Source organism: Apium graveolens, chromosome 9, assembly GCF_009905375.1.
Source record: "Apium graveolens cultivar Ventura chromosome 9, ASM990537v1, whole genome shotgun sequence".
Taxonomy (NCBI): Eukaryota; Viridiplantae; Streptophyta; class Magnoliopsida; order Apiales; family Apiaceae; genus Apium; species Apium graveolens.
Genome location: NC_133655.1, coordinates 70,210,015 through 70,218,692, shown reverse-complemented (window position 1 = coordinate 70,218,692; position 8,678 = coordinate 70,210,015). Strand labels below are relative to the sequence as shown.

At 41.5% G+C, this 8,678-nt stretch overlaps 1 non-coding gene across 1 annotated transcript; it reads right to left on the bottom strand.

The window, feature by feature from the left end:
- Nucleotides 1-883: 883 nt before the first annotated feature.
- LOC141688148 (small nucleolar RNA R71) lies at nucleotides 884-990 on the bottom strand. The gene has a single exon (XR_012561610.1). It is a non-coding gene; the product is annotated as a small nucleolar RNA R71 (small nucleolar RNA).
- Nucleotides 991-8,678: the final 7,688 nt, after the last annotated feature.

Sequence of the window (8,678 nt, the reverse complement as noted above, 5' to 3'; positions counted from 1 at the left end):
AATTAAGTGTTTAATTCTCGTAGTTAATTATAGTTAATACTTAGTTAATCAAATCTATGTGTTATTGTCTTGATGTTGAGAAGTAATCAAACATTGGTGAGTAAGTGTTAATTGAACATAATTAGTCTGAGTCTCTGTGGGAACGAACTAGAAAGTATTCTATATTACTTGCGAACGCGTATACTTACGTGTATTATTAGCGCGTGTTTTCCGCCCTAACAAGTTTTTGGCGCCGCTATCGGGGACTCGGCGTATTTGTTTAGTTTATGCATTTACCATCAGTGGTCATTAGGACTCATTGATTAAGACCTATTACTTATCGTTTCCGGTTATGTTTCAGGTACTTTAGCGAGTGTTTATGCAAACACGTTCTCGTACTCGCAAGAGGACTTTATATACGGCTGAGGAGACAGACTCAGTTCTGGATATTCCGGAGAAGATAGATTTTGAAGATTCAGATAAAGAGAGTGAGCAGAAAGAACCAGTAATCATGGGTGATGGTATAGTTCCGACAGATCCAGCTCTTATGGACTTTTCTTGGCCTAAAATTGATGACATTCAGTCAAGCATTCTACATCCGGCTATTCAGGCTAACACTTTTGAAATCAAGCCGGGCACTATTCAGATGGTGCAGAATTCTGTTTCTTTCGGAGGTGCTACAATTGAAGACCCCAACATGCACATCAGGAATTTTGTCAAGATATGTAGTACTTTCAAATATAATGGTGTGACCGATGAGGCTATCAAGCTGAGGCTTTTCCCATTCTCTCTGAGGGATAGAGCTAAGGACTGGTTACATTCTGAACCAGCTGAATCCATCACTACTTGGCAAGATCTTGCGTAAAAGTTTCTGGTAAAGTTCTATCCAATGGCAAAGACTGCAGCTATGAGGAGTGCTCTTACTCAGTTTGCGCAGCAACCAACAGAATCTATGTGCGAAGCTTGGGAGCGCTACAAGGAGATGTTAAGAAAGTGTCCACATCATGGTATGCCTGACTGGATGGTGATCACTGGTTTCTATAATGGTTTGGGGGCCCAATCTCGGCCCATGCTCGATGCAGCAGCTGGAGGCGCCTTGTGGGCCAAAAGCTATACTACGGCTTATAATCTTATTGAAACTATGGCTGCAAATGAGCATCAAAACCCAACTCAAAGCATGATGCCTGAAAAGGTAGCAGGTATTCTGGAAGTTGATGCAGCTACAGCTATTGCAGCGCAACTCCAAGCCTTGTCTTTGAAGGTCGATTATTTAGCCACTTATGGAGTCAATCAGATAGCTATGGTCTGTGAGCTTTGTGCAGGTTCTCATGCTACGGATCAGTGTTCTCTTTTAATGAATCTGTTCAGTATGTGAACAATTATCAGTGACCGCAGCAGCTGGTGCCACCTACTTATCATCCTAACAACAGAAATCATCCCAATTTCAGCTGGAGTAATAATCAAAATGCTATTCAACAACCATATCAACAAGGCGTAAGTAAACAGTTTAATCCACCTGGATTCCAGCAACCACAGCATTATGCTCTAAGGCAATCATACCCTCAACAAGGAGGTGTTGCTCCACCTTCTAGTGCTGATTTCGAGGAACTCAAGTTGTTGTGCAAAAGTCAGGTTGTTTCTATCAAGACCTTGGAAAATCAAATCGGTCAAATAGCCAATGCAGTGCTCAATCGTCAACCTGGCACACTTTCCAGTGATACTGAAGTGCCAGGCAGGAAGGAAGCTAAAGAGCAAGTCAAGGCTATTACCTTAAGGTCTGGAAAAGTTGCTGATACTGAAAAAGCAAAAGACGGAGAAGCTGAAGTTGGTGATGAAGAAGAGAAGCAAAAGGAGAAAGCAGCGGAACCAAGGAAGACTACTATTGAACACACTCTGCCTGAGGGTAATACAGGGGAGAAACAGCTCTATCCTCCACCACCTTTCCCGATATTGCAACAACAAAAACTGGATAAGCAGTTCGGTAAGTTTCTGGAGGTGTTCAAGAAACTTCACATCAACATACCTTTCGCTGAGGCTCTGGAGCAAATTCCTAGTTATGCGAAATTCATGAAGAGTATTCTTTCAAGGAAGGTGAAACTGGATGACCTTGAGACCGTTGCTCTAACGGAAGAGTACAGTGTTGTGCTGCAACAAAAATTACCTCCAAAGCTTAAAGATCCAGGTAGCTTCACCATTCCTTGCACCATTGGCAAATTGTCTTTTGACAAATACCTGTGCGATTTGAGAGCAAACATCAATCTGATGTCGTTGTCTATCTTCAAAAAATTAAATTTGCCTGATCCAAAACCCACCTACATGTCTCTACAATTGGTTGATCGTTCTATTACATATCCACGGGGCATAGTGGAGGAAGTGTTAGTAAAGGTGGATAAGCTCTTCTTCTCTGCAGACTTTGTTATTTTGGATTTTGAGGGAGATAAGAAGATCCCCATAATCTTGGGAAGACCTTTCTTGGCTATAGGCAGAACCTTGATAGATGTGCAGAAAGGTGAACTTACTATGAGGGTGCAGGATCAGGATGTGACATTCAATGTATTCAAAGCGATGAAATTCCCTACAGAAGACGAGGAGTGCTTAAAGGTGGATTTGATTGATTCTGCGGTAACTTCAGAACTTGATCATATGCTAATGTCTGATGCATTAGAGAAAGCCTTAGTGGGGGAGTTTGACAGTGATGATGAGGATGGCAATGAGCAACTACAATATCTAAATGCTTTTCCTTGGAGGCGTAAGCTAGACATGCCATTTGAATCTCTTGGTACTTCTGATCTCAAGAATGCTGAAGGAAAGCTCAAACCATCTATTGATGAAGCACCTACTTTGGAGCTTAAACCATTGCCTGAACACTTGAGGTATGCCTTTTTAGGTGATGCATCTACTTTACCTGTTATTATTGCATCTGACCTTTCAGGTAGTGAGGAGGACAAGCTCTTGCGGATCTTGAGAGAATTCAAATCGGCTATCAGATGGACTATAGCAGATATTAAAGGGATCAGCCCTTCGTACTGCATGCATAAAATTCTACTAGAGGAAGGTAGTAAGCCAACTGTTGAGCAACATCGATGACTTAATCCTATCATGAAAGAAGTGGTGACGAAAGAAATTCTGAAGTGGCTGGATGCAGGAATCATATATCCTATTTCTGACAGTTCTTGGGTGAGCCCCGTACAATGTAACGAAGAAAGGAGGTATAACTGTGGTAGCAAATGAGAAGAACGAGCCCATCCCCACTCGAACAGTCACAGGATGGAGGGTATGCATGGATTATAGAAAGTTGAACAAAGCCACGAGAAAGGATCACTTCCCTCTTCCTTTTATTGATCAGATGCTTGACAAGTTGGCCGGTCATGAGTATTATTGTCTTCTAGATGGCTATTCGGGGTATAATCAGATTTGCATTGCACCAGAGGATCAAGAAAAGACTAACTTCACTTGTCCATTTGGCACGTTTGCTTTTCGTAGAGTTTTTTTTGGCTTATGTGGCGCACCTGCCACTTTTCAGAGATGTATGATGGCTATATTCTTTGATATAATTGGAAATAATGTCGAAGTGTTCATGGACGACTTCTCCGTCTTTGGACATTCGTATAATGAATGTTTGAATAATCTTCGTGCGGTGCTCAAAAGGTGTGTGGAAACTAATTTGGTGCTAAATTGGGAAAAATGTCACTTTATGGTGCGTGAAGGCATTATTCTTGGGCATAAAGTCTCTAGCAAGGGTCTTGAGGTGGAAAAAGCCAAGGTGGGAGTCATCAAAAATCTTCCACCACCTATTTCTGTGAAAGGAATCCGTAGTTTTCTTGGTCATGCGGGTTTTTATCGGCGTTTCATTAAGGACTTCTTGAAGATATCTAAGCCGTTGTGCAACTTTCTCGAGAAGGATGTGCCTTTCAAATTTGATGATGAATGCTTGGCGGCATTCGAGACTCTCAAGAAGAGTTTGATAACTGCATCAGTTATTACGGCACCTGATTGGACAGAGCCTTTTGAGATGATGTGTGATGCAAGTGATTATGCGGTGGGAGTTGTTCTTGGGCAGCGCAAGAATAATCTTTTTCATGTGGTCTACTATGCTAGTAAGACTCTAAATAGAGCTCAAATGAACTACACCACTACTAAGAAGGAGCTCTTGGCTATAGTCTTTGGTTTTGAAAAAATTATATCTTATCTGTTTGGGACAAAGGTAACAGTATTCACTGATCATGCTGCCATTCGCTATTTGGTTTCCAAGAAGGATTCGAAGCCTAGACTTATTCGTTGGGTCCTCTTGCTACAGGAATTTGAGTTAGAGATCAAGGATCGAAAAGGTACTGAGAATCAAGTAGCTGACCATCTCTCTAGATTGGAGAATCCCAATTCTACTTCGCATGATAAGACATTGATCAACGAATCTTTTCTGGATGAGCAGTTGTTCGCAGTTCAGGAGGAAGAGCCATGGTTCGCAGATATTGTGAACTATCTTGTCAGCAATATACTGCCTCCTAATATGAATACAAATCAAAAGAAGAAGTTCCTACATGAGGTGAAGTGGTACATGTGGGATGAACCGTATTTGTTTAGACAAGAAGCTGACCAGATCATCAGGAGATGTATCCCATTCTGTGAGACGGAGGGAATATTACGAGACTGCCATTCCACAGTTTATGGTGGACATTATGGTGGTGAAAAGACAGTGGCTCGTATTCTGCAAGCAGGATTTTTCTGGCCTACTTTGTTTAAGGATGCTCATCAGTTCGTTTTAAGGTGTGATCGTTGCCAAAGAGTGGGGAATCTTATGAGGAAGGATGAGATGACGTTAAATGTGATGCTTGAAGTCGAGGTCTTTGATGTTTGGGGAATCGATTTCATGGGACCATTCGTCTCATCCTGTAATAATCAGTACATCTTGCTGGTAGTCGATTATATCTCAAAATAGGTAGAAGTCAAGGCTCTACTGACGAATGATGCAAAGGTAGTGTTAAATTTTCTTCATAAGCAGATTTTTACAAGGTTTGGAATGCCACGAGTAATCATAAGTGATGAGGGGTCGCATTTCTGCAACCGTAAGTTCACTTCTATGATGCAGCGCTACAATATGAATTATCGTGTTGCTACTGCCTATCATCCGCAAATGAATGGTTAAGCGGAAGTGTCTAATAGAGAGATCAAGCGCATTCTAGAGAAAGTTATTTGTCCGTCAAGGAAGGATTGGTCTTTAAAGCTCGATGAAGTTGTTTGGGCTTATAGAACAGCATACAAGACTCCACTTGGGATGTCCCCGTTTCAACTTGTTTATGGTAAGGGATGTCATTTACCTGCGGAGCTTGAGCATAAGGCTTATTGGGTATTGAAGAAGTTGAACCTTGATCTAGATGCAGCTGGGAAGAAGCGAATGCTTCAGTTAAATGAACTTGATGAATTTTGACTCCAAGCTTACAAGAACAACAAAATGTACAAGGAAAAAGTGAAAAGGTGGCATGACAGGAAGCTATATCCTAAGTCATTTGTGTCGGGGCAGCACTGTGCCTACTGCTGATTCTTCAAGGGGTACTGCTGCGAGACCTCGTTTGTTTGATAGGGCTGCTGAGGAGGAGTATACTAGGCTTCTAGACAAACCAATTTTAAAGGAGAGGGGATTCTTACCATCGGGGAGGGATGGTGAGTTGTTGCTGATGATTGCGGAAAAGGGGTGGATTTCTTTTTGTGAGTCGCCGGAGGCAGTTCCGATGAGCGTGGTTCGCAAGTTTTATATGAACGCAAAGGCTGAAAAGAATGGGTTTACTGTTGTTCGTGGGCTTACGGTGGATTATCATCCTAAGTTGATTTGCCGTGTGATTGGGCAGCGACAGAGGAAGCCCACAGAGGAGAATTGGAATGAGAAGCCCTCCGAGGAGTTTGATTTGGATTTGATTTGTGTTACTCTCTGTCAGCCGGGCACGGTTTGGAAGTTCAAGATGGGAACTAACGAGTATCTTTCTTTTCCGGTGATTACGATGAATAGGTATGCCCGTGCATGGAATGCCTTTATTTGTGCTAATATTCTGCCTACTTCACATGCACATGAGGTTACAGTTGAGCGAGCAAGGTTGTTATGGGGTATTTTGAATGAGGAGTATTATGTGGACCTTGGTGAGTTCATCTACCAAGGAATTTTGAAGTTTTTGAGGGGAGCGAAGCACATGAACATCCCTTTTGCATCTACTGTCATGAAGCTATGCCGAGCAGTGGGAGTTCATTGGCCTTCTCACGAGCAGTTGCAGATGCCGGCCGCTCCTATTGATTCAGCAACTCTGAATGTGATGCAGGAGTGGATGGGTGGAGAGCCCGAGGAGCATGGGTTGGGTTATCATCTTCTAGGAGGACGTCCAGTAGCTGGTGCTACCATGGCTAGGTCGGGTCATGATGAGGCAGGCTCTTCTAGAACCCAGGAGGGTGCTGGGATGGCTGATGCCCAGTATAGGAGGCTGTCGAGGAGGATGTTAGCTATATATGAGACGCAGAGTAGGTTTTCTCAGGAGCTTACCCTTGCACTTGGGACTGCTTTCAGAGGCCTTGGAGCTGACATCCAGTGGCCCGTTTTTTGTGAGGACTCTGTTTATCCGCCTCCTGATACTCCACCCTCTGAGGGTGATGATGATTATTTATCCGAGTAGGTATACCCTGTGTTCCTTTCCACTACCTTCACTGGGGACAATGAAGATTTTAAGTTTGGGGGTGGTAGTTAAGGAATATTTTTGTGTGTGTGTCATGTAGTTGCATATTCATGATAGTTTAGTTCATATAATTGCATTTTTTGCCATATAGTTTTTTTTATTTTATTTTTATAGCTTTATTTATCATGTCATTTAGCTCATGCATTTACCATGATCCCTTTTGTGTTGCTTTACCAATTAAATTTGTGATATTGATGCGAGTGTAGTGATAGCGTTAGAGTAATGTTGAGTCTTGTAGGTTGACATGCATGCTAGAAACACTTGTAATTTCACTAAGTCTTAGAGTATGCTTAAGGACTAGATTGTTGTCATGGTTTGATGGTTTTTGAGGTTACTCTATTGATTATGCTTAGAATTTATAATAGGTTCTTAATGATAAAAGGCATGAAAAGAAAAAATTGGAGTAAAAATTGGAATTCATTGCTAATTATGGCTAGGCGTCAAATGGCTAGTAGACGGCTCGTATTTTTATGTGAGTAGTCTAGGGTTGAGCAAGATGGAGCAAAACGCACTTGCTCAGAAATTCGAAAAAAAGAGAATAGAAAAAAGAAAAAAAGAAAAAAAAAGAGTTAATGCATAATTGATCACGAGTGGGCTCTTTGGTATTCGAGTTATTAAGTTCTTAGGGGACTTTGTGCCTAGTGACCTAAGGCTTTTATAGTCTGGGATCCGCTAACCTAACGCTCGCTAAATGGATGCCATTGCATAAGTCATTTGTGGACCTCACTCATTGCACGGTCAAATAAGCATTTGTTGTTGTGTTGAATAAAAGCATGATTCCGTAATAAGCTCCAGTAATCTTGAAGTGTTTAAGTCATTTTGTGCCTAGAATTTATTCTTCGTATAATCATGTGATTGCCTTGAGGATAGTCGAGTTATGATAATTGATCTAGTTTAGAAGCATATCTGTTAAGCATCCGCACACACCACGTTTCTGGTTGTATGTTAGTTTGCATGATTTGATTGATCTTTAGTCACCTAATTGCATTTGTTGAGATGTCATGAATTGGTTGGTTTAGTCGTAGTGAGGGGGATCGATGCATTTCATATAGATTGCATTCATGCATGTTTTTGTTTTGTTTTTGAGTCTGTGACGCTTGAGGACAAGCATCGATTTAAGTTTGGGGGTGTGATAAGTGGCATTTTATACCACTTAGAACGTCTTATAATGGCTTGAATTGATGTCTTGAAATCAAGTATTTTGTGTATTTGATGCATTTTTCTAGTGTTTGTGCATTTCAGGGTATTACTTGATTTTGTGGAGAGATTTCATCAGGAATAGGCCTAAGTATGTGCTTGGCATTGCAAGTGGGAAGTTAGGAGCAGAACGCAACAGAAAATAGGAGAAAAATAATAATTTTTCCAGTGAGGTGTTGGGCGTCCGCTCAGCCTGGCTGGGTGGCCGCTCAGCCTGGCTAGGCGGCCGCTCAGGAAGCTGGGCGCCCGCTCAGGATTGCTGGGCGGCCGCTCAGGGTCGTGAATTAAAATCCTGATTTTTAGAGTTCTATTCCTGTTGAAATTCCGACTTCTGAGATAGCTTGGAATTGTGGGGCTTCTATATAAGTAGTTTTCAGAGACGTTTCACGTGTGTTGAATCGTGGTATCAATCGAGGAGCAAGGAGATAAGGAAGAAGACCGTTTTAGCACATCGCAACGAAGAAAAGGAAGCATAGTTTTCTTGTGATTCTTTTATTCATTGTATCAGTGGATGCTAGTTTTCTTTACTTTGAACCTTATTACTTTTGTGACGTACTCTGGTTTTAATAGGTATTTTTATTAGTTATTCTCGTGTGTTATTATCATGTTTTTATATGAAGCCATGGTAACGATGAGTTCCATCATGGGCTAATCGTGATCATGGGGTCGTAACGGATTTACTATGGAATTCTTTAGTTAGTTTTTTAATACCTTAGTGTGTGATGATTGTATGATATCTAGTATTGGTTGTACTTATTCGTCTTATGTGTGTTGCGAACATATAAGATA